This window comes from Callithrix jacchus, chromosome 10, assembly GCF_049354715.1.
Source record: "Callithrix jacchus isolate 240 chromosome 10, calJac240_pri, whole genome shotgun sequence".
Lineage (NCBI taxonomy): Eukaryota > Metazoa > Chordata > Mammalia > Primates > Cebidae > Callithrix > Callithrix jacchus.
In genome coordinates this window covers 92564298-92590456 of record NC_133511.1, presented here as the reverse complement: position 1 = coordinate 92590456, position 26159 = coordinate 92564298, and the positions used below count along the sequence as shown (strand labels likewise).

General features: G+C 42.7%; 1 long non-coding RNA gene across 1 annotated transcript in view; it reads left to right on the top strand.

Moving 5' to 3' along the window:
• Positions 1-494: 494 nt before the first annotated feature.
• The window catches only part of LOC103796259 (uncharacterized), a 181464-nt gene continuing 155799 nt past the window's right edge, over positions 495-26159 (top strand). Inside the window, exons 1-2 of the long non-coding RNA XR_623966.5 lie at positions 495-639; positions 1805-1963. This is a non-coding gene — a long non-coding RNA (uncharacterized LOC103796259). The remainder of the gene's footprint in view (positions 640-1804; positions 1964-26159) is intronic.

The window sequence follows — 26159 nt, the reverse complement described above, 5'->3', positions numbered from 1 at the left end:
TTTTTTTTAATTGATAGAGCAGAGAAGGTTCTGAATAAATGCTGCAACTGTTTTTGGGGAGTGAAGCACAGGTAGTGCAATGTAGTGACTTGGTTGTGGTTGTTCCCAGTGGAGGGTGTCCAGGTTCTTGGCATCTTGAACAAAGAATTGCGCAAAACACACAAACAAAGCAAGGAAAGAACAAAGCAACAAAAGCAGAGATTTATTGAAAATGAAAGTATGCTCCACAGAGAAGCCAAGCATAGGGGCTCAAGAGCCCCATGACAGGATTTTCTGGGGTTTAAATATGCTCTAGAGCTTTCCATGGGTCACTTGGTGTACACCCTATACAAAGGAAGAGGATAAAGTTACAAAGAAGTTACAAAGTCAGTGTATGGCCTGTGTAAATGGAAAGGATATTTCCTGCCATAGCTGAAGTGTTTCCATTTGATTTAATTCTTCGAAGTCAGCAGGAATCGGCCTTATGTTCCCTGTCTCCAGACCCTATTCTCCTGCCTCATAGTGAGTGACCTCACAGAAAGGCATTTTTTTTTAAATTGGAAGTTTCTTTCAATTCAAATGCTGCCTGCTTTCAGACAGCTCCTCCTGGAACTATGCCTCAAGATCTCTCCTGATACTTGGATACTCTTCCTCTCGCTGGTGAGACCTCCATCTCTGATCCCATCTGCAGTCATTTGGGTGCAGATAAGCCCACAGGATTAGAAAAGTCTGTGGCCAGACCAGTGAGATCTGGTCAGTGACTTCTGTGACCCACCATCCCCTTGAGACAGACAGACCCTGGGCCTCTTTACCCTCCCCTTTCCTTTCCTGGAGAAGCCAGCTCTTTCAGGTTGGGCTGCTTCCTAGAATTTCTTGGTTTACTTCCTTCTAAGTGAGGCGGGAGGTGGAAAAGTGGGTAACTTCCAAGTTCTCCTGGGGAGAGCAAACTCAGGGCCATATCATCCTTTCACCACAGACAACCACTCACGGAATTTTCCCCGATGTCTGTGTGGTTTTCAAGTTTCCCAACCTGTTCACCCTGAGCACTTGGAGTTGGCTTTGAGCTCAGAGAAAATACTCACTATTGCCAGGCCACCAGTTTAGCCTTGGGGAGTGATGACTAAATAAACAAGGGGACCCCTCCCCCAACCTTGTCAGTTTATTTTCACAGATAGGAGTTTCCACTCATGCTGCCCAGGAAGCCCACAGAAAGGACTGTGGGCTGTGGCTGCTGTGGCAGTGCATGGCAGCTGGGGACTCTTTCCCCTGACCCATTTAAGTCACACTATGATTGATGACCAGAATAGAAGAAAAACAACTGCAGATGGATAGTCAGTGGGGCAAGCGAAAACCAACACAGCCTGTTTCTGGTGTCTGTCCTTACCTGATGCTGAGGAGGCGCTTGAAGTAGTACAGTGATTAAAAGCATGGGTTATGGAGTCAGAAAAATGTGGGTTCAAACCTCAAGAGCAGCACTTAATGATTGGGAGACTTTGAGTAGACTTGTATCATTCCTTGAGCCTTAGAACCTTGAGGGTGGTCGGGATAATAATACCTTCCTCTTAGTGTTGTTCTGAGGATTAAATGAGATACTACAGTGTGAGGTACTTACAGCAGAGCCTGGCACATAACTGGTGCTTCATGAATTGCAGCTCCATCACAGCTATTTGTTGGCTGTGATGATTTTGTGATTATGTGAAATACTCAGCACAGTATCTGGCACAGAGGAAAGAATAAATGGTAGCTGTTTCTTAGGATTATGGAATGCCAGGGTTGGAAGGAATCTTGTTTGGAGCCAAATTACTTTTATCTTCTCCTTTTACAGATGAGGATACTGAGTATCAGAGAGGGCCACAACAGGTCCAGGATTACACTCCTAGCTCTTAGCAGAGAGAGGGCTCACTATGTCGTGCTTCCTGCCATCTCTCCCTTTGAAGAGCAGTCAGACTCCTGCTTTGTTCTTCAAGGTTGGTGGGTCTTACAGGTGGGGTTTCTGGGGGAACTATTTTGCAACATAACAGACATGTGTTACATCAGTCAGGAGTCATTCTTGCTGAAGGAATCCGGGCTGCCAGTTTCTTTTGGTTTGGGAGTCGGTAGCATGATGGAAAAACAAAAAAAGCACAACTTGACATCTGCAGAAATGGGTTCAAATTTTACCTGCAACTTATCAATTCTGTGGCCTTGACTCAGCAATTAAACTCCCTAAAACTCAATTTTTCCTTTTGTAAAATGGGGTTATGAGCAGTACCTACGTCAAAATGTGTTTGTGTGAAGATTAAATAAGTTAACATAAGGAGTTTAGAAGAGCATCTGGCATATTGTGCTCAATTAGCATTTATTTATTGCTAAATAAACTGGTAATTTGATTAGCATCAGCAATGAGCTATTACTAATTAGATTAGTATAATACAGTAATAAACTATTTTTTTCTTTTTTTTAATTTATTTTTTACTTCCCCTCCCCCGCCACCAGTAATGAAATATTACTAAAGACCAGGTTACAAAGATTTAGGGCTTAGGAACTCATTCCCTGCCCCCAGGCAATTTGGTGCCTCAGGGACAGGGTTGGTGGCCTTGGTCACAAGACAAGGGGGAGGCAGAGCTGCCGGCAGATAGAGGGTTAACATGGGAGTTATCAGAATCCAAGGGAGAGCAGGGGATTGGTTTGGAATCCTGGTCTGGATTTAGAGTACAGATCTGGAAGTCTGGACTTTCTCTGTGGCTGGTGGCCTTGAAAGACACATGTTCCATCATTCTTGTTATTTATTTTTTTGTCACTGGAGCAAAGCAGAGGCTTTTCTTGGTTCAATCAGGAGTCATGTGCAAGGACAAGCAGAGAAGCTGAGCAGCTGTCGGGAGAATTCAGGCTGGAGTGGGCTCAGTGCCCAGGCCTTGCAGCCTGAGCTAGGGAGGAACACATCGAAATGTGACATCTGCTGCCCAAGCTCCCCCGACACCCACCCCTTCCTTGTCCTGCTGCTCAGGAGAAGGGAGGAAGCTAGCCTTTCCCACTACCATTGTATACCTGACAGGTTCATTAATCTTAGCTTATCTTATCCTTATGACCTCTCAAGCTGGTTATCATTTCTTTTTTATGGAAAAGGAAAAGGAAGAGGAAGAGGAGATTCAGAAGTGCCCCAGGGCACACATGGGGGCAGAGCCAGCATGCAAACGCAGAGTCTTGGACTGTAAAACTCATGTCCCTTTCATGCACTCGATAGTTCTTGTGGGCCCAGTCAAGATATCACTGGTAGCATCTGATTTATCATGAATCTGTGCAGTGCATGGCCAGAGGAGAAAAAAATAAACCCAGAGCCAGGCGGCTCCTGGCATTAACAACCTGAAGAAAAGAGAAGCCCAAGCCCAAGACTCCTAGTTTAAGTATCTGTCCCTCCTTCCCCCACTACCTCCCCGACTTCATCTTCCTGCCCCTAGTGCCCCGATCCACCTTTGGCCTGGAGAGGGCAGCCTGTCCCGGTGCCAGCCCAGCATGCTCAGGCCTAACAACAATAGCTGGAAGGGCCTCTTGGAGCAAGTACTTCCTGAAGTGCCCAGAACAGCCACTGTCCTTGTGACTCAGGAACAATCACAGCTCATGCCAGCTTCCGTGCTCCGTTTCAGAGCCTCCAGCCCTCTCAGTGGAGCCCCTGAGCCTGCTGGTGCAGGGTCCAAGCTTTAGGAGAGACAGGTAGACAAGGAGTCCAGGATCCCAGCGCTCAGACTGCTCAAATGCCTGAGGTTTAGGAGGGCCTCAGGGTTCTCTGCGTGGGCGTGTGTGCGTGTGTGCGTATGTGTGTGTGTGTGTGTGTGTGTATGTTGTGTGTTTTCTCAAAGTCAAGTTGGAAGGAAAATCTGTATCATCATTTTCCTTTACCCTTCCTGTAACCCAGTGGTCTCATTCTTCATCTTTGTTCTTCTGTCATCATTCTTTGGGCTTTGCAAACAAAGAAGGAGAAAAAAACCACAAGTAAAAATATAATTCTGGAATAACACTATACACTTGATTCTTTATTCAGCAACATTGAATGAGGCCTGCTCTGTGCTAAGCACTTTGGGGTACAAAAAAACTATTCAATATTTATCCACTTGTTTAAAAATATGTATGGTCATTTCACAGTAATGATAGAGCCCCTGCCAAGCTACAGGCGTTGTTGCTACAGAAATGCCTGGGCAGCTTGGACTCTGTCCTGTGCAACTTCAAGTCAAGGGTGGGAGGTGGATAAGAGAACTTATAGTTGAAATACCCAGTTTATATGCTGAGTGCTGGGAAGGGGAAGCACAGGGTGATGGAGGGGCACACATAGGAGGGGCAGCCAACCATGACCAAGAGTCCTGGAGGATGGGCAGGAGGCAACCCAAGGGAAGATGAGGTTAGGTGGATTAGGGGAATCCATAGGAAGAGACACTGGTGTTTGTGAAGGCTAGAGGAGAAAATCAATGCATATTTTGCAATAAACATAAAGGAGGTTCATGTGACTGGATTGCGAGAGGAACAATACTCTCTAGTTGTTAGGAGTCCAAGCTCTGGATCTAGTCTGCCTGGGTTAGAATCTTCGTTGGCCACTTATTACTGTAGGTCCTTGGTGAAGCCATCGATGCTTCTGTAGGTTAGTTCTCTTGTCTGAAAAATGGAGAAGATGAAAATAATAATACCTGTCTCATAGGTTGTGGCGAAGACGAAAATGAGCAAATATGCATGAAGTGCTAGATCCATAGCTGGCATGCAGTAAGGGCTTTAGAAGTGTCACCTATGATTAGCTGAGGAGTAGGGGACAGGAGGCTTGGACAAGCAAGGAAGTTAATTCCATACTCCTGTAATGTCTGTGGGCCAGGCATTAGTGAACCAAGCAGAATCAGAAAGACCCAGCTTCTGACTGCAGGGAACTTGCAGTATTGACTTGTTAAAAACTTGGATGAGGGGTGGTGGGGGGGTAAGGGGCGGGAATAAAATAAAATAAAAAAAATTTGGACCTTGGAATCAGAGAGACCTGCCTTCTAACCTGTCTTATCTGTGTAGTCATAGGCAGATTATTTGCCCTCTTTGAGCCTTCTTTTCATCTGTAAAATGGGCATAATGATAATATATTCTTTATAAAATTGGGGCAAGGATTCTGTGAGACCGTGTGCGTGCGTGTGTGTGTGTGTGTGTATAGTCTCTATGTATATAAAACACATATAATGTGAGTGAAGTATATATATATATATATATATATATATAAACATAGTGCTAGCAAAATAGTAGCTATCATGACAGTCAAGGTAAGAGATGACAGAGAAATAACCATAACAGGGAGAATATTTTATAATAACCAGGATAGGCTGGGCGCGGTGGCTCACGCCTGTAATCTCAGCACTTTGGGAGGCCAAGGCGGGCAGATCACCAGGTCAAGAGATCGAGACCATCCTGGCCAACATGGTGAAACCCCGTTTCTACTAAAAATACAAAAATTAGCTGGGCGTGGTGGCACGCATCTGTAGTCCCAGCTACTCAGGAGGCTGGGGCAGGAGAATTGCTTGAACCCAGGAGGTAGAGGTTGCAGTGAGCCCAGATCACACCACTGCACTCCAGCCTGGCACCTGGCGATGGAGCAAAACTCTGTCTCAAAAAAAAAAGAAAACCAAACCAGGATGGTTTTTAGAATTGGTGGCTACAGACTCTCAGTGGTTTCCCATAGCTTTAAAATAAAGATGTGCTTAGCTCACTGGCTTCATCTATCTTCATTTTCTCTGCTCTTTCTACTTCCTCTACCTTCAACTGCCTAGGCATTTCCACTCCCCAAACCTACAGAGCTCAGGTGAAACATCACTCACTAGCAGAAGCTTTTCTTGACCCCCGATGAGGTCGAGTTTACGACCCTGGCTACACACTCTCACAGTACCCTTTATTTTGATTATTGTCTGTTGTCCATCTAGACTATAAGCCCCATGAAGTCAAGGGTCATATCTTTTTTACTTCTTATCGTATCTCCATCAATTATTATGGTCCCCATATTAAGAAACCAATAAATATTTACTAAATATGTAAACACAAATGCAGCCAAGATTGAAATTTTATAAAGGGAGAAGCTGGAACCTGCTTCTAAGGCTCAGGTAACACTCAGAGAACACAACTTTCCAGGGCCCTCCTCAGACTCTGAGACCCCGTTTCTTTGCCTGAACAGCAGTGTAACTGATATGTCACACTGTAATTAACTAGAGGGCTGATTAAGAGCTTATGTAAATGTTGAGACTTTTGGCAGCATTCATTTCCCTCTGATTTTGGCATGACTCAAAGCATGGGAATTTTTCAAAAGAGAGAGCTTTCAGAAAATACCCACACCCAACGGTGGAAACCTTAGAAGAACAGAGTGCAGAGGAACGTTCCTCAGCGAGGGATTAAGGGACTCTCAGCAGGTTTTCAAAGGCATATGGAGACAAGATGTCAGTGTGAGCTTGTTTCTCTGACAGAATCTGAAATGCTTTTAACCAGCAAGTTACCAAGAGGCTTTTAACTGAAGAGGCTAATGTTGTAGATTTATACATAAATGGATGTTTGTGGTGACTTCTTTGTGGTTCATGTGACAGGAGAGAACTTCAGGGAGGGGAGATTATGTCTTGCATCAACAGCTAAATTGCTTTTTCTGCCTTTTGGTTAAGTGAGCAGGAGGACAGAGAGCCCTGAATAAGGAATTGGGAGACCCGCCCCACCTTTTCTTTTTAATCTATCCTGGCCTTCCCTGTGAAAGCAGTGTGACCATGGACAAGATATTAACCATTCTCTGCCTCAGTTCTCTCGTCTGCCAATGAGATTGAAAACACCTTGTCAAATTTTTATAAAATTAACTTGTAATGCTGGTAGCTAGAACTTGTTGAGCACTTAATATGTGTCAGCTCCATATGATCTCTGTCGATCTTCATAACCACCCATGAGATAGATTACAACTATTGCCCCTACTTTGCAGAAGAGAAAATTGGGGCACAGACACTCTAACACCTTGTCCTAGGTCACACAGCTGGTAGGTAGTGGCACCCGGATTTGAACCTAGCTACCTGGCTCTGGAACCAGATTTAATGACTGTGTTCTATACTACTGATTTTCTAAGTAGAGAGGGCATGTGTAGGGAAAGGAAGGCTTTAAGAAGGATAAAGCTTGCTGGCTGGTTGGCTGGGCAGGATCTCAACAGAGAGTCTGAAGAAGGTAGAGTGTCAACCAAGGGGAGGAATTATGTCTCTATGGTAATTGGCCCCTCTGGAAGGTGAGCTCTACCTTTTTATGGCTAGTATGGGGGGAATGAGAGTGATTAGACCTTGGGCTTGGAGACAGAGATGGGCTTGAATCCATGTTTGGTCACTTACTATGTAACTTTAAGGATAAATTACTAATTGGATCTGAGTTTCATAGCTTATCTTAAAGACAGAGCGATCAAGGTTACAGGATGTTGTGTGGATTATGTGAGAACATGTCAGGCATATGATGCTCAACAAGTTTCTTCCTTCTCCTTTTTAACAGGGTCCCCGCAAAATGAATTTATTTGGTGTCAATCACACTTTGAAACTGGTTTGGGATATGTTTATTCTCTGGACTGCATTTTACATTGATAGCGTTTTTTCAGATCAGGGTAATTGATAGGTTTTTGGGGTTCACCCCCACACTGACATTTGTCTACCAACGGGCGATTTTCTTGTCCTTTGGTGTGAGGCACATAGGCATTTCTGATGAGGTTTTAGCCTAGTTGAGGATAGGGTCTCAGCCCCCTTTCAGTGATGACATGAAAATGGACAGGAAACATAAGGATGCTGGATTCCATACACTTTTCCTGGGTTCCATTTCTGTGCTGAACCCAGGGGGTTTGGTTGTTCTACCAGGAAACCAGCTGGCTGGTTGGCTGTGGTCTCAGCTGAGGGGGATTTGAAGACATAACAAGAACTTCCTATCAAGGAAGCAGGGAGCCAGGAGAGTTGGCAGACAAACCCATGCCAGAGTCTATGAGGGTTGCTTGGACTCAGACTCCAGAGAGTCCAGATGCAAAGTCCCATAAGTTCAGGAGAGATGGGGATTACACATAAAATCTTGAAAGCTGGATTGCATCTGGAAAAGGTCACAGTACAAGTTCTGGATAAGTCCAAGTAAATAAGTACAATCTGGATTTATGGAAAAGAGAATATATTGTGTGCAAGTGCCAGGGAATTTCAAATTAGGTAGTATATTAGGTATTGAAAGATAGCAGAGCACGCGCTCTCTCTCTCTCTGTGTATATATGTATATATATATACACACACATAGACATATATATATATATGTATGTATATGTATATGGCAGAGCTCTTCTCTTCCATGTCTCTCACCCTCAGCACTGTGCAAACCCACCTGGGTGTTTGTTCAGTTCTTTGAATGATAGCTGACACTGGCAAACAAGAGGACATTAAAAGAGGAGGTCATGGCTGGGTGTACTGTCTCACACCTGTAATCCCAGCATTATTTTGGGAGGCTGAGGAGATGGATCACCTGAGGTCAGGAATTCAAGACTAGCCTGGCCAACATGGTGAAACCCTGTCTCTATTAAAAATACAAAAATTAGCCAGGCGTGGTGGTGGGCACTTTTAATCCCAGCTACTTGGGAGGCCAAGCAGGAGAATCACTTGAACATGGGACTTGGAGGTTGCAGTGAGCCGAGATGGTGCCACTGCACTCCAGCCTGGGCAACAAGAGCAAAACTCTGTCTAAAAAAAAAGAGGCCACCAAGAAGTGGAGAGATTTGAACCCCTGTAATGCAAGAAAAAGGTTGTATTTTGAAGAGTACACAGTGAGGCAGAGACATACCCAGGGGCAGCCTTGCTTCTTGTCTGGGCTACAGTAGGCCTCCATCCTCCTTCTCTTTACACACACTCCAGATGGATTGCCCTAAATGATGACTCAGAGTTATTAATAACATGACCACTTGGGCAGCCCAAAGATTAGACAGCCGAAAGTGTTGAAGTGGCTCTGGGTGGGAAGCATTCTCCCCAGAGATTGAGGCAGGGTATGACTTGCCAGGGGAGGGTTTGCAGAATGTTTAGACTGTGACTCATGAAGGTCTTAGATGAATAAATAACTCTCTTTCTGCTGTGACTGTTGACAGGGCTGGTGACAGCTTACCTTTGCGGTTGCCAAGGAGACTCTCACTCTGATTATTGACAAGTTCAATTTTTCTAACCAGCTGGGGTCTCCAGAGCAACCACCATGAATAAAGTCCTGGCCAAATACAAAGGGCAATGAAGCAATAGATGATATTTGAAGGTATGAAATCTGAAGTGTAATAATCTCCTCCCAGCCTAGGAAGAGTCATCATTGGGAAGGGAAGATTAAAGCAAGAACATTTTCTATTTTCTGGATTGGGAAAACAATATCTTGCATCTTAGTGTGGCTAGTTGGCCACTTTATTAATAGTCTCAGAGCTTTAGAATGCTGGTGAGAAGAAAGGTAGTCCTCTTTCTGGAAACACCTATATAATTTAAGATGTATTTTGCTATAAGTAATAAAACTCTGACTGATAGTGGCTCACGCCATATCAGTTTGATTATCTCACATTAACAGGAAGTCTGGAGGTAAGTAGTCTAAAGTTCCATAGTATTAGACAGGCATTTTTTCATTTTTTCATTTTTTTGAGACTGAGTTTTTCTCTTGTTGCCTAGGCTGGAAGGTAATGGAGCAGTCTCGGCTCACTGCAACTTCTGCCTCTCGAGTTCAAGCAATTCTCCTGCCTCAGCCTCTCAAGTAGCTAGGATTACATGCATGCACCACCATACCTGGCTAATTTTGTAATTTTAGTAGAGACAGGGTTTCACCATGTTGGTCAGGCTGGTCTTGAACTCCTGACCTCAAGTTATCCACCTTCTTGTTCTCTCAAAGTGCTAGGATTACAGGTGTGAGCCACCGTGCTCAGCCGACAGATACTCTTTTCATCTCCATATTTATGTAGGTTATTGATTCTTCTTCCTGTTGCCTGGCTTTCAAGGTGGCTGTCAGGTCTCCATATATCACAACAGTATTTAAAAGTAGAAAGGTAGCCAGGAGTGGAGTGTGGAGTGGCAAAGGATCGTTTTGTTGGAATGGCTATGTCATTTTATCAGTGAGGAAACAAAAGTATCCCAGAAGCCCTCCCAGCTGATTCCCTCTTATATCTAAATGACCAGAATATTAATGACCGGAATTGGGTCCTATGACTGCCTTTAGATGCAAGGGAGCCTGGAAAAGTGAGTGTCTGGCAAATATTAATGAAATATTTGACTTAGGTCAATCATGATTTAACCCCCACCAACATGACCACTTGGGCAGCCCAAAGATTAGACAGCCGAATGTTATTAAAAGAAGCATGACACAGACATCTGCTTCTGGTGAAGGCTTGAGGGAGCTTCCAATTGTGGAGAAAAGGGAAGGGAAGATGGCTGTGCAGAGAAACAAGGGTTGGAACTTTTCTGTCTTGAATAAAACTAATGTTTTGTTGGTAAGGAAGAAGGCTGTTGGGGACAGGGACAGTTTCTACCACATGCCTTTTGGAAAGCTAGTCCAACATTATACTGTGATGACACATCATTAGTACAAAAGAAAAAAACTAGAAACAGAGGTGTGAATTTATAGGATTTTCAAGGCGCGAAGGTCTTTGAGAATGTCTTTGGACAAATAACAAGTCACTTTACACATCCATTAAGCCTTGTCGTACTCACCCTTTAAGGCGCCAGCCAACTTTGCCTGCCTGTGAATCTTCCTATCCCTTCCAGGTAGAGCTATCTCATCCCTCCTTCTTGCTCCCATTGCACTTTTCATGCACTTTGATTAAACAAATCACCAGCCTGAATTCAGAATCAACAGGTATTTATTGCATCCCTATTCTGTCCTAGCCCTATGCTTGGCATCTCTCTATGTCAGTTTAGAGTAGACCTTCCATGACTTCCCCTCTTCATCAGGTAATGGGCATTGAGGGATGGTAAACACAAGTGAATCTTAAACTTAACTCACAAGGCACTTTGTACTCACCCTGGCTTACTTCTCTTATCTCAACTATTCTGACCACCATCTTTTTAAACCCTGTGTTTCATCTGTTCTCCTGACTCATGGAAGCTATCCATTTCTTCTCTCATTCACTGCTATTCCTTCTACACAAAACGCTATTCTTTCCCTCTATCCCTGGTCAATTTTCATTCATCTTTCAAGCCTCATCTTAGATGTCATTCCTGGAAAGCCTTTCCTGATCCCCGGGAGTGAGCTAGGTGGCCTTTGTCTATGATCTGTCCTGCCAGCTTAGTCTGCTTGCATTGGCATCAGAGAATACCCAAGGCTGGGTAATTTATTTTATTTTATTTATTTTTTGAGACAGAGTCTTGCTCAGTTGCCCAGCCTGGAGTGCAGTGACGTGATCTGGTCTCACTGCAACCTCTGCCTACCGAGTTCAAGTAATTCTCCTGCCTCAGCCTCCCAAGTAGCTGGGATTACAGGCACCCACCATCATGCTCAGCTAAGTTTTTTGTATTTTTGTAGAGATGGGGTTTTACCATGTTGGCCAGGCTGGGCTCCAACTCCTGACCTCAAGTGAACCACCTGCCTTGGCCTTCCAAAGTGCTGGGATTACAGGCGTGAGCCACCATGCCTGGCTAAGGCTGGGCAATTTATAAAGAAAAGAAGTTTATTTGGCTTACGGCTCTGCAGGCTGTAAAAGAAGCATGACACAGGCATCTGCTTCTGGTGAAGGCTTGAGGGAGCTTCCAATTGTGGAGAAAAGGGAAGGGAAGATGGCTGTGCAGAGAAACAAGTAAGAGAGAGAGGTGAGAGGAACCAGCCTCTTTTTAGAAACTAGCTCTTATGGGAATGAATAAAGCAAGATCTCACTTATTACCATGAGGAGGCAATCAAGCCATTGAGAGGGATCTGCTCCCATGACACAAACACTTCCCATTAGACCCCACCTCCAACATTGGGGATCACATTTCGGCATGAGGGTTGGAGGGGCCAAACAAACCGTAGTACCTGCCCTGCATATCATAATTCTTGTCACTGTAATGTAAGTGCCTGAGTTTCCCAGTGGTGGGACCAAGGTGCATTCATCCCTTCATTGCCAATGCATGGTACAGTGCCTGATCCATCCTGGGGAATATTTGTTGAATGACTGAGTGACTAAGCTTTTCATCAAATATTTAGTGCCAGATTATGTGTCAGAGTCCAAAGTTGTAGCCCTGGCTCAGAGGAGGAGGTTTGAGCACTCAGTAGGGCTGCAGTTGAGTAAATACTGGGCTTGTTGCTCTGTCATGGTGTGACTACAGAAAAAGCACATTCTATCTCTGGGCATAAGGATCATTCTTCTGGGGGGAAAGAAAGAGAGAATTAGTTTTCAATTTTTTTTTTTTTAAGCAGAAAGAGTCCCCTTTGTTTTCTTTCCCAACTAAACAATCACACTGAAAACCAATCTCAGAAACATAGCGGAGATGATTTGCCTGACATAGGGGTATACTAAGTTACTATTTCTGTCATAAAAAATTACCACAAATTAAGCAGTTTAAAACACCACACAGTTGGGCTGGGTGTAGTGGTTCATGCCTATAAACCTAGCACTTTGGGAGGCTAAGGCATGCAGATCACTTGAGGCCAGAAGTTTGAGACCATCCTGGCCAACATGACCAGCCTTAGGTGGACATGGTGGCACGTGCCTATGGTCCTAGCTGCTTGGGAGGTTGAGGTATGAGAATTGCTTGAACCCAGGAGGCAGAAGTTGCAGTGAGCCAGGACTGTGCTAGTGCACTCCAGCCTGGACAACAGAGTGAGACTTGTCTTAAAACAAAACAAAACACAATTATCATCTTATAGTTCAATAGGTTAGAAGTCAGATGGGTCTCACTGGGCTAAAATCAAGATGCTGGCAGGGCTGAATTCCTTTCTGGATGTTTTGTGGTAGCATCCTTTTTTTTTTTTGCCTATTCCAGTTTCTAGAAACTACAATTTTGGGGCTCCTGGCCCCGTCCTCCATCATCAAAATCAGCAACATTGCATTTCTCTGATCATTCTTCCATAATCACAGCTCCTTCTGACCACAGCTGGGAAAGGTTCTTTATTTGCAGTGTCCTGTGTAATTAGATTGGGCCCTCTTGGATAATCGTAGATAATCTCCCTGTCTCAAGGTCCTGAACTTAGCCATATCTGCAAAGTTCTTTTGGCATGTAAGGTAATATATCACAGGTTCTAGAGGTTAGAACACGGACAACTTTAGGAGGCCGTTATTCCGTCTACCACAGGTAGAAAGAAAAGTAAGATGGGTAGGAGCCTTTCTCTCTGACTTTCCCTTCTTGGACAGCCCTTGTGCTCTCAGTGGTCCTAGGTGCCCTAGAGCAGAGTTAAGACCTCACTGGTCTCTAAGATGCATTGTGGCTCTAATGAAAGGGCCAAATAGCTGTAGGACCTTGGAATGTTATTTATCCCTCTGTCTTTTTGTTTGAGTACCTGTAAAACAGGGATAGTCTATCTAGCTGATAGGGTTGTGCTGAGGTTATAGGAAACAATGTATGTGAAATGCTTAGCCCAGTGCATGGCACATAGTAAACATTCAGGAAATGCTAGGTGTTTTCATTATTAGGTGCCTAAGGTCCTTTTCCATTCAAATACTTGGCTCTATCATCCTAATTTAAAACAAAGCTGCAACAGATGGAATGAGAATTGCTTTTCTTGGGTCATTTAGCCATTACAATAAACTTTTTTGAAAGTTTCATTTATTTCACCCTAAAAAGCACATTTTTGTGCCTGTGGGGCAAAATTATTTTTTTGTTCTTTTAAGCATCTGGAAAAAGTGGAAAATATGGTGAGTACCAATGAGAACCAAGAGGCTGGGTGATAGCAGAGTTCTGATCTCACCAGAAGGCAGTGAGCAGGACCTGGTGTTTATTTAGGAACATATAGAGAGCTGAGGCTATAGCTGGGAGACAGTTTATGAAACACAAATACTAGGGAAGTTTACCAAATACTAGGCTTGAATTTTATAGCGTCTGGAAGAAGGACTATATTCCAGATGACAACAAAAATCTGGCCTTCTAAAGGTAAATAGTCCCTCATGTCACTTTTGAAAACAGGAATGTTCATGGCAGGGGCCCATTCCTGTTTGAGAGATGCGGTTCTTCTTTCTCCTTCTCCAAAGCCTCTTGGGGGCGTTGTTGAGCTGGAACCATCCAGAGCCAGGAGTGTCAATACCCTGAAGTGTATACTCATCCTTTCTGATTTGATCATACCACTTGGGGGATTCTCCCCTCATAGGGACACTCCAAATGTGGAAGAAATTTTATGCACAAAAATGCTTAGTGCAGCTTTATTAGTAATAGCCCTAGATGGAAGGCACCTCAAATTGTCTGGTATTGGAAGGTCTTGGCAAATTATGGCATGTCTTGATAATGAAATAGAAAGCGGCCAATGCTTACAAGGAGCCTTGAATAACAAAAGAAACTGCCAATAGCACAATAACTGAAAAAATACAGGATACACATTTGTATATTTAGTCTAGTTTCTGTGTTGTTAGGAAATATATCAGAATGTTATCTGTGGTTGTTCTCGGGTGTTTGGAGTAAAGGAAAGGTTCCCCTCCCCCTTCTTATTACTGTTTTCCTCTGTTTTCTGTCTTTTACAACTGAATGAATAACCTAGTGTTTAAACACATTCGGTATGGAGCCTGGCTGCCTGTGTTTGAACCCTGCCCCCTACTGGCTGGCTGCTGAAACCTGTCTGAATCTCTGTTCTCTTCTGTCATGTGGAGGTAATAATCATTCCTACCTTGCAAGATGGATGTGAGCATGGAAGAGATAATCCAAGTGAAGGGCTTGACACAGCACTTTGCAGAATAAGTGCTCATGAGATGCCAGATGGTATTGTATTGCTATGTTTGGATTTCAAAAATGTTTCCCTGGCTGGGCACGGTGGCTCATGCCTGTAATTCTAGCATTTTGGGAGGCCGAGGTGAATGGATCACCTGAGGTCAGGAGTTCAAGACCAGCCTGGCCATCATGGTGAAACCCCATCTTTTAAAAAACAAAACAAAAAAAGACAAAAAAAAAAAAAAACCTGTTTCCTACAAATCTGAAAATCTTAGAGATGGGGCAGGGTGCTATGGCTCATGCCTGTAATCCCAGCATTTTGGGAGGCTGAAGCGGGCAGATCACTTGAAGTCAGGAGTTCAAAATCATCCTGGCCAACATAGTGAAACCCCGTCTCTATTAAAGACATTAAACGAATTAGCCAGGCATGGTGGCGGGCACCTGTAATCCCAGCTACTCGGGAGGCTGAGGCAGGAGAATCACTCGAACCAGGGTTGCAGTGAGCTGAGTTGCTCCTTTGTGTTCCAGCCTAGGTGACGAGTGAAATTCTGTCTTAAGGAAAAAAACTAAAGCCTTAGAGATTGAAGGCATCTCAAATAGTCTGGTATTAGAGGAAGGACTGGTAAATTATGACACATCTTGATAATGGAATGGAAGGAAGGCAGCCAATGCTTACAGAGAGCCTTGAATAGCAAAAGAAACTGCTACTCTCCTACCTTAGTCAGTGAAAGACTTACCCCAAAGGTTTATCAAACAAATTTTCCTTTTCCTAGTTCTTAATCACCTATGGTATTTTGGAGAGCATCTATAAAGGAGAGGCTTTAGCAGCTAAAGGCCTTCTGAATGAGAATACTCAATTTTTCTCTTGGGAGAAAAAGCTCTAAGACTGCACCTGTATCTTCAGTTGCTGACAATCCTTGCTCTTCTACCTTCTCTAAGCATCTGCTCCCATTCCTCCCACTTTGGGAGGTCTCCCTAGATGATCATCTGTATATCTACCAACTTCGTATCTGTTTGGCTGCACATAAAGAAAAGCTGACTAGGGCTGTGTAAAGGAGTGGTTAGTCATTTATTGCTGCATAACAAGTTGTCACAAACGTCATGGCTTAAAGCCATCTGTGGATGAAGAGTCCAGGCATGGTTTGATTGGGTCATCTGCTCAGGATCTCACTGGCTGTTACAAATGTGTCAGGTGGGCTGCACGGAGGCTTGTCTTGGGAAGAATCCACTTCCAAGTTTGTTCACATGGTTGGCATATTTCTTTGCCACTGTGGGACTAAGTGCCCTGGCTTCTTGCTGATTGGAGGCCACCTTCAGCTTCTAAAGGCCACTCACACTTCCTAGAGGCCACTTGCTTTCCCAACAAGGCTGCTTACTTCATCAAGTCGGCACGGATAATCTCTAGAGTAAGTCAGCTAAAAGAAAGCTTTGCACAACATAAGTCACATTCCATCCCCTTTGCCACACTGGTTAGAAGCAAGTCACAGGCCCTACCCATATTCAAGGAGAGTGGAGCACATACAGACATGACCACCAGCAGGTGGGGATCATGGGGGCTGCTTCAGAGTGTCCAGCACAACAAGGAAGGGTTTGTTTTTTCATAGTGACAAGGAGCCAAGTACGGGCAGATGGGGGTGAGGGAACGTATCCAAGGTACTATCCATATTTCAGGCTCTTCTGTGTGTTTTGTCATTTTTTACTCTTTGTCTTTCTTTCTCCCCTCCCTCCCTCCCTCCCTCCCTCCCTCCCTTCTTCTCTTCCTTCCTTCACTCTTGTTGCCCAGGCTGGAGTGCAGTGGCATGGTCTCGAATCACTGCAACCTCCGCTTCCCCAGTTCAAGTGATTCTCCTGCCTCAGCCTCCCAAGTAGCTGGGATTACAGGCACGTACCACCACACCTAGCTAATTTTTGTATTTTTAGTAGAGACAGGGTTTCTCCGTGTTGGCCAGGCTGGTCTCAAACTCCTGACCTCACCTGTTTTAGCCTCCCAAAGTGCTGGGATTACAGACATGAGCCACCATTCCCCGCCCAGTCTTTTGATCATAAGATGGTTCCTGTAAGCTTCACATTATCCTCTTTCAAAGAGTTTCAAACAATAGATTCCTAGAAGCCCTACCCAGGTATCCTCATTCAAAGAGCTTAAACAATAGATTCCTGGAAGCCCTACCCAGATACATGGCCCAATGGCTCTTGCATTTGTATCACTGGGACATTTCTACCACAAAGGCCACTGGGAAACACAGTTAATAGACAACATCCACTGTGACCCCAACAAAAATGGCAAAGTTAGCTGGCATGTGTCTTTTGACCTTCAATACATGAGCACATGGGTTAACACTTCCACTGAGGTCTGGCCTGTGAATAAATTACAAAACTTGAATTAGAAAATGCATAAAAAATCATTTACACAGTGCCTGGCACAACACATCTTCTCAATCAATGTTGCCTCTTTTAATTGTTCCCTACCCCACACCACAACTCTGACACCTTTTTTTTTCTGTGTTGCCCCTGCCTCTGGGTTTAAATGCTCCAAACACAGCAGCACCTCCAGAGTTAAGCACCCTGACAGGCAGACAAGTCTGTATTTATGAAGGAGGAATGTAATAGGCCCAGCTGGAACCCTGCCAGGGGACTAGCAACTGCAACACCCTTATTTGCTCTGGGGAGGAGCAGCTTGGAAACTTTTTATGAGATTCCAGAAGCAGCAAGGTCATCAGTTTTATGGCCATCCCACTTCGTTTGTAAATACGGCCTTTGAATGATAATGTTTAAGCTCCTTGACACAAACAAGGCTGGTGTTAGATCTATTGGAATGGGAGACAATAAAATAAAATATATTCTGTTCCACGTGACTGCAAGGCGTTCTGAGTAATTTTAGACCCCAACAAACAACAACAAACCAGTTGTACATTCAGAGAGCTTGCTTTTTAGATCGCCTCACCATAAAGGCCCTGTGTATGTCTGAGGCAGGTAATCTGATTTGTCAGGTCACAAGCGAAGCAACACGTGTTTACTATCAAACTCATTTTCCAGCCAGCTGCAAGTATCTGGAGAAAAGCTCTTGGTCAGGCCTGTTTGCTGTGATAAAGTCAAGGCCAAGGAGGAAGGCTGCCTGCTCACCAGGCTCCATGTGTTCTTGTAAATAAGAACCACCCTCTCCAGTGTCACCTGGGCCTCTTTCTCTAATTGTTCACTGGACCGTGGCTTTTATTGTAGTTGAATATTTACTAGGCTGAGCCCAGGAAACAGTCAGCTTCCATTGTCTGGCTGACAGCCATGGTCTGCTCTGAATTGCAGTTGGCTGTGGGTACAAGGTCACCCCATTTTGGGGTTTCTTTATTTTGGGCCAGCCACATGGCAGCAAAGACAGAGCCAGCATGTGTGTGTGTGTGTACTGAGAAGCAGTATGGGCAGAGGAGGCAGTAAGTGGTACAGAAGCAGGAAGGCACTTCATAAATGAATGAAATTCTCCTTTACAGGCACAATTCCTGATACCAAATACACTTTTGATGAACGTTTGCTGAATGAACAAATGAGTGATTCTATTCCTTTAACCAACATTTACTGAATACCTACTATTTGCCAGGTACCTAAAGTCTGATGATAATGCAGAACTTTACAATCAAGATTTGTATTCTCCTGGAAAATGAATTCTGGTTCAATGGTTGGGGGATGAACAGGATCAACAAACAAATGAGCAAGATGTAATTGACAGTGACAAATGCCCTATGAAGAACAGGAGTCAGGGTGTGGAGGTGGAGAGGGCTGGGGACGAAGAGCTACTTTAGATAGGAGATCTTCCCGAGGAGGTGATATTTCAGCTAAGACTTGAATGATGAGAGGGCACTAGTCATGAGATCTCTGGGAAGGTATGTTTCTGACAGAGAGAGAACACATTTCTAGAAGGTGTAAGGAAGGCCGAAGCTACAAGAGACCAGAAACTATAGCTTAGACACTTCAGCTGAAGAGGGGGTTCATCTTTCCTTCAGAACCTGGGCAAAGATTAAGAAATGGAAAAAAAAGCTATAAGGAGTAGGAGTGGGAGTAAGGAGTGGTGTTGGAAACAAGAGGTTTAATGGAAAATCTGTTTTCTGAACAGGTGGGCTTCTGCCTTTGCATTGAACTCCTGGCAGCTAGACTCTATCCCCAATGCAGGCAAATTGAAAGGCTATTCTCTTGAACTCCCAACCTCAGGTGATCCACCCGCCTTGGCCTCCAAAGTGCTTGGATTACAGGCATGAGCCACCGCGCCTGGCCCTGAAAGGCTATTCTCTAAAGAAATCGGATGGCCCTAGACAAATGACTTCTCTGTTGAGGAACTTAGGGGATCCCCCTGCCTGATCATCCTACAGGGAAGCCTGCTAGTTAGTCCAAGGCTCTCTGGGGTACACAGAGCTCCCAAGCAGTTATTTATTCTTTGTAAATAATGACAATTAAGCTTCACTAGACAGATGAACAATACTTTCGATAAAATTGAATGAATAATATTTACACTTAGTAGACTGCTGACCTGTGAAAGTCTTGCTTAGGGCCTATCAGAGTTAGAGGGATCTTGGAAGTTAGAGAGGTCATTTGGCTTTGAGCTGCATAGAGCCCTAAAGCTTTCGAAGTTAGCCTTTTAACATTATCTAGAAATGCACATATAGCATTGAAAGAGGAAGATGTTCAGTATACACAGTTAAACCCATATGCCATTACTGAAAATAATACCCACAGTATACTGTGAATTAACATATTGTAGAAATCCTAAATTAACCTTTGAATAGCATAAGTACATTGCATTGTATTTTTGAACATTAGAAGCATACCTTTATGAAATATAAACACTTAACACATATCATAATTTCAATAACTATTTTGGCTGTATATATTTTGTAATTTGCTACGAACCTCAAGGAATAGAAGTAGTCTGCCTGCATACCTGAATCATCTGGATTGAAGTTCAAATGCATCCCAAAGTGTCATTATACATTTGCAACAGTTTCTTAGATGATTTTCTCTTACCTATGATCAGTACCAGTTGCATGCAAATTTGTCTAATTTATCTTTCAGAAGTTCTTATATCTGAGGTTATGGAAACCCTTTAAAATGGACAGAACTAACAACTTAGACAATGTTGTCAGCATACTTAGGAGAGAGCATTGGGCATCCCTCAGCACCCTCTTGGAGTCTTTTCCATATGGTAAGAGAAGTCCTAGGTAATAAAGATGTAGAATTAAAACCACATTAAAATATAGGAAGTGAGAAGTGTAGGAGGGTCAGAAAGATGGAAGAATAATGTATGTCCTGAGAAGCTCTGACTCTTAAATTCAGTTCCAGCTTTATGCTGAATGCCTTCTGTACGTATTTCCAAATGGACTTTTGCAGGCTTCCCATCATTATTGCCAGTCAGTTAAAATTCTACCATTTGTCAAGGTGCATGTAAATGCCCTATTTTCTGTGAAGCTTTTCTTGGACGACTGGCTGGAAGTAATCACTCATTTCCACACGTTCTCACAGTGCATTCATCATATTCTCTCTCTCTCTCATCTATCTATCATCTATCTTCTATCTATCCATATATTTAAATGCCTATTCAGTGCTTCACTTTCTGGTAGGCACTAATAACTGTACAGTGCTTTGTGGCTCACAAGTGACTTTCATGTGCGTTTTCTCACTTAATTCTCAGCAATTCTGTAACTCTCAGAACGTAAGAGACACAGATCCCAGAGACAAGACGCCCTAAGCAGGTTGACTTCATAAATTGTGGCTACAAGTCAGACAAAGTTATGTGAAATATCCAAAAATCAGTAGCCGAAGAATGCAGGATTCCATTAAGCACAAAGATCTTTAGAGTTAGACTGAAAAGACATTCACATATCTTTAGACTCTATTGCATTCAAAAGACTATAACATAAGATAGAAGAGACATACAGAAATCTTAGAAGCCAAAGAAAATATATAATATAATCAAGATATTGAGCTGGCCCGGAGTTCCAGATATCTGTGAATAGATGGCTGAATCAGGGGTTGTGTATAACTTGAGTCCTGTGATGAGACCATGACTCCTTTGAAGTTATAAAACCATTGATATAACCACTAAAAATAGAGTTCAATTGTCACATTAAGGCCACCAAAATCTCTGATAATTGCAATTCCCCACACTTTTTGGATGATTCGATAGTTTTCTGGTTTTTGTAAAAGCCGACACCAGGAAGTCTGAATCTCTAAATCTTATGTCCAGCCAAACAGCTCTTTGAAAGGTAATTTCAGTTAACAAGGTGATGTTTGTGTTTCTCACTGGGTGTCTTTAATTTCTTGGAAATCCTAGATTATATATACAAATGTTTAAAATAATTCAATCATATAAATATTTTTGTAATAAGAGTCAGATTATATTTGGTATTTCTACATACTTGTAATATTTAAGATAAATCAATATTTATGTTATTCTAATTTAAAATGTATATTAACAAATTATTGATATATAACTTTAAATGGAAATTCATGTCAATCATATTTATAAGCATAATTTATTAGATTAAATATTTGGGAACATTCATTGATCAGATATTTGGGACCCTGAAAGTGAAATTGAATTTCTAAATGTAGTTTAGACTATTTGAAGGAATGAAGTTACCTAAGTTTGCAAATATAATCAAGTATTGGTTAAAGACTCTTTAAAAGTGACTAAAGAGGGTGACATTAAAATTTGCTCCACTTGTAGATGGGAAAATAAAGATTCATAAGTTGATTGTGAAACCCAAAGAGAAAATGTTTTAAAATTTATAACTTTAATAAATTGACTATTAAAATTCAAGATAAATTCCTCATTGGTCTTTTCGATGCACAAAACTTGTGCGTTGAAACTCTCAGGGCATCAAAATAACCTATATTCAAAGAGGTGTCCTCCCAAGGTCACATGGCTCATAAGTGGCACAGTCATAACTTGAGCTCAGAGTCTAGGCCCTGTATCTTTTGGTTGAACCTTGCTGCCCTCTTGGCTGCATTTTCAATACCACCTGTCTAGCACCTGTAATATTTTGCCTTTGATTTTGGGTTATTTATCTGTGTCTACTTGCCTTTTCCCAGCTGCCAACACTAAGGTCAGACATGGGATAGAGGTGGGGGGAGCTCAATAAATGTGTCAGATTCAAATGGTTGTAACCCATAAGTGGCCTCTGAGAAAGGGTATCTGGACGGTGTGGGGGATAGATAGAGAATGTTATCTTTCTGTGATACTGTTTAGCTTTAAGGGGGTCTGAGTCTGCAGCCTTGGACTGCAGAGATCCATGCTCTGATGAAGTGAATGTAAACTAGCCCTGTGCTGCTTGCCTTGTTTAAGATTTAATTCCTTGGATAACCTTCTTACTGCTCTCAGGATAAAGAATAAAATCCTTCCTGTGCTCAGGGAGACCAATATTGTCTAGCCCCTGCCCATCTCTCTAGATTCTTATTCCACTTGCTCTAAGTACCCTGGCCTTCATTTAGTTCCTTGAACAAACCGAGATTTTCCCTAGATGCAGGCAGGTCTCCATATTGACCACTGTTAGAGCTCTCTAAACCTCCTCTCCTTCACAGCACTTGCTAGAGGTTGTAATTATCCATTTTAATTTGTAGTTATTTAATATATTCCTCATATGGAAGGTCTTTAGCTCTGTGCACAGTACCTGCTTTGATCACCTTTATGTTTGGTGCACAGCAGGGGTTTAATAAATGTAGACTTCTATTATTATTATCTTTACCATTTAGTACATATCTGTTTTTGTGATGGATGAATGAATGAATATGTGGGAATCGATTTTATGGTGATCTTTTGGACTGGCCTGATCTCCACTCAGCCGGGAAAGATTTTAGATGAAATCTTATTAGACAGTTAGGGGACATGATGTCTGAGATTCCTTCCAGGCCAATGAGCCTTTTACTTCAGGAAGGCTGTTTGTCATTTTGCTTTAGCCATTGCTTTTATCATTCTCATGGGGGATCTGTGGCTGTGTGTTTGCATGTGTATGGGGGTGTGTGTGTGTGTGTGTGTGTGTGTGTGTATCACCAGAAAGAAAGAGAGACAGAAAAAGAGAGAAAGTGTGCTGGCATGCAAGGTGATGGGAAATGACCCAGGGAGGACCCTGGAAACGACCTTGGTTTCCCTGCTTACCTCATTCAGGCAAGTGAGCTCTCATTTGGCAGGGAGTACATCGGCTGAAAAATGTCAAGCCCTGAACATCAATGAGTTTTGTCTTTCCAAATGATGGGTTTATGATTAAACTCCAATAACTCAAATGCACCATCCATGAAGGATGCCAGTTCCAACTGGTAATTCTTGTTTTCTTTAATCCCTTCCCCTCTTTATTTTTCAGTCAGTACCTCAAAATCTCTCAAACCACAGACATGGATAGGTGTTTAATCAGATTTTCTGATGACATGTAGATGCTTACCCTCATGGGTAATCATCTACATTACCTATTCTGAAAATTGTAGGAAAAGACACCAAAGAGCATGAGGCTAGCGAGGGAGACAGGCTGATCCTAAAACTGGGATCCTTGCTTTCTTCCTTGGAAATACTAGAGTAATCCTCACCTCTAGCTTGATGGAGACAGCTAGACAGTGAATTCAACCGGTCCCTCCTGCTCTGGTTGGTGGAGGTTGTCTGATCTTCTGGGATTTAAAGATAATATTTTAAAATCTCAATTCTAAAAATGTTCACTGTATCCTGCCTGGCTTCTCTTCCCCTCCCCTAAGAATATCACCATTTATTTAGTACTGAAAATTGTCAAGGCATGAATTCCTGTGTTAGTTCAAATTACACCCAACAATTCTGTGAGATAGGTGTTATTGCACCCACTTTCCCAGCAAGAAAACGGAGATGCAGAATTTTGTAACTTGCCTGGCACATACCATTATGAGGTGGCCGAACCAGCATTCTTAATTGGGGTTGTCAACTCTAAAGCCTGTTTTCCTTCTAACTGAGTCTGGGAGAGACCCGAGGGAGGGTTCAGGTGTCTGGTCTTTTCCCCTCCTTTATGGAGACCTGCTTTGTGGGAAAGGTCTGTCATTCACTGTGCTTATTTGTTCTGTGTCTACCTTACTAATTCCTATTTATATTCAGAAGCCAGGCGGATTCTTGTTCCAGATACATCAGTCCCTGTAAAAGCAACCAGCTGTCTCCCAGGCCCTTCACTTTCTCAGTGATAACATCTTCATTCTTGCAGACTGAGAACTCTATTTGAAACCGTGAGGTGACTGGTTGGTAGTGAATCAATGAAGCCACCCAATAATGACCCAAAATGGAGTTTGAAAGCCCACTGGGGGTTGAAATGTCCAAGAAAGTGTAATTCAGTTTTCTGCTTATCTTTCTCTGTGTGTTTTTAAGATGTTCTAGTTGAGATTTTTCTGGTTGATGAATGGGTTTCAAGCGAACTCTGTTCAGATGGGAATGAGGGGAGGATATGGAAAAACAGTTTCATTCTCTCTTTGATGAGATGATTGAGCTGAGCATGTGGGTGGTGAGATGGGTGCGTAAGAGGAGGAATTCTCGAAAAAAAGCAATAAAAATTTCAGTTCTTTTAAAAATGCGTTAGCTGATGTGAGGACAGTGTTGCTGATGTAATGTGGGTATCTCAGCTTTCCACGATGGGGGGAGTCTTCTAGCATGTGTGTGGGTTGATCCACCGACATGGCTAAGACTTTTCAGTGGCTTGCAAACTAACACATTAAACTAATGGACTTTTTCTGTATTGCTTCATTCAGAAGAACTAAGCATGCCCAGGGCAGTTTGACATGTTCCTATTAAGATAGAGTGTTTACCTGACTTCATTCACGGTATCTTATTTTTCTCATTTTAAACTTTCAAAGTCACTCAAATAATTAAAAATAATTACATGTTCTTTTAGGCATTTCCTATATGGAAAATATTTATTTAAAAAACCTGATCATGAGAACAGAGTGTATTTTTTATTTGTTAGTATAACGTTGTCCTCATTCCAAGGCTGCAAATACTTCTATTACATGATTCTTTCATCGTCTCACATTTATTGAGCACACCCTCATATTCTATTAGATGAACGAGCAATTATTTAGTTAATACATCTCTCATTGTTAAGAATTTTGATTGTTTGCAATGTTTTGATACTATAAACATTGCTGTGATAAACTTGCTTATATGTATACAGGATTATTTTCTTAGATTAAATTTTCAGAAATGGAACTGCCAGGTCAAGAGTAGCATACCTACTTCTGAAAAGATATGTTTAAATTCCTCTTTAGAAAAGTTATACTAGTTTATGCTTCATCCCTCACTGTGCATTTCCCTGTTCTTCTGACCGTAGAGACTTGTTTTGTGTGTTTGTGCCTATGCTTACCCAGAGACTTCTTAATCTACTAGTAAGTGGTATGTTAAGAAAACTGACAAAGTCGGATACTTTAAATACTGTTCAGGAATCTCAACTTAAGAAACACTCCTGGACAATAAGTAGTGAGGCATACTGCAAGCTGGTGAGAGCACAGATACCGCTAAGACCAGCCACTGTTCGCAAGAAACCCATTGCATAGCGAGGGAATTAGATGTGGAAGGGCAGAGTGTGTCTGGAGAAATGCTGGCAGACTGGCATGGCAGGAGCAAAGCAGAAGAAGATGGTGTTAGGATGGGGAAAGAAGGGTGAGTGCGGGGCCCTTGACTTCTCTAAGCAGCTGGACCATTCTGTTGGCTGTAAATGGACATAAAGGCTTGTGAGAAGGGGAATGTTGTGAGCAGATTTGATTTTTTGAAAAATCTTTCTAGTTCTCTCTTCTTAACCCTTCACCTCTTTATCATCTGTTTGCTTTTGCTTCCTTTGGGAAGCAAGAGGAGAGGGTTGAGAAAATCCATGGTTGTTTTTGTCTGCATGCATTATTTACTTCTTAACTAAAAGTTGAGTGTAGAGAGAAATTCTTTTTTTGTGTTGGTGTCCATGTGGAAAACTAGGGGAGCTTAAGAATAAAATAGAGGGCTGGTCAGAAGTACTTATCACCTCATAATGCAAAATTAATAGCATATTCCACCTTTTTTTTTTTTTGGTCCAGAACTAAGAAAAAAGCAGATTAATTTTGGAAAAATTACTCATTTAGCACTTCGGGAGGCCAAGGCAGGTGGATCACGAGGTCAAGAGATCGAGACCATCCTGGTCAACGTGGTGAAACCCCGTCTCTACTAAAAATACAAAAAGTTAGCTGGGCATGGTGGCGCGTCCCTGTAATCCCAGCTACTCAGGAGGCTGAGGCAGGAGAATTGCCTGAACCCAGGAGGCGGAGGTTGCGGTGAGCCGAGATGGCGCCATTGCACTCCAGCCTGGGTAACAAGAGCGAAACTCCATCTCAAAAAAAAAAAAAAATCACATTTTCTATTTATAGTTAAAGTTCATTTAA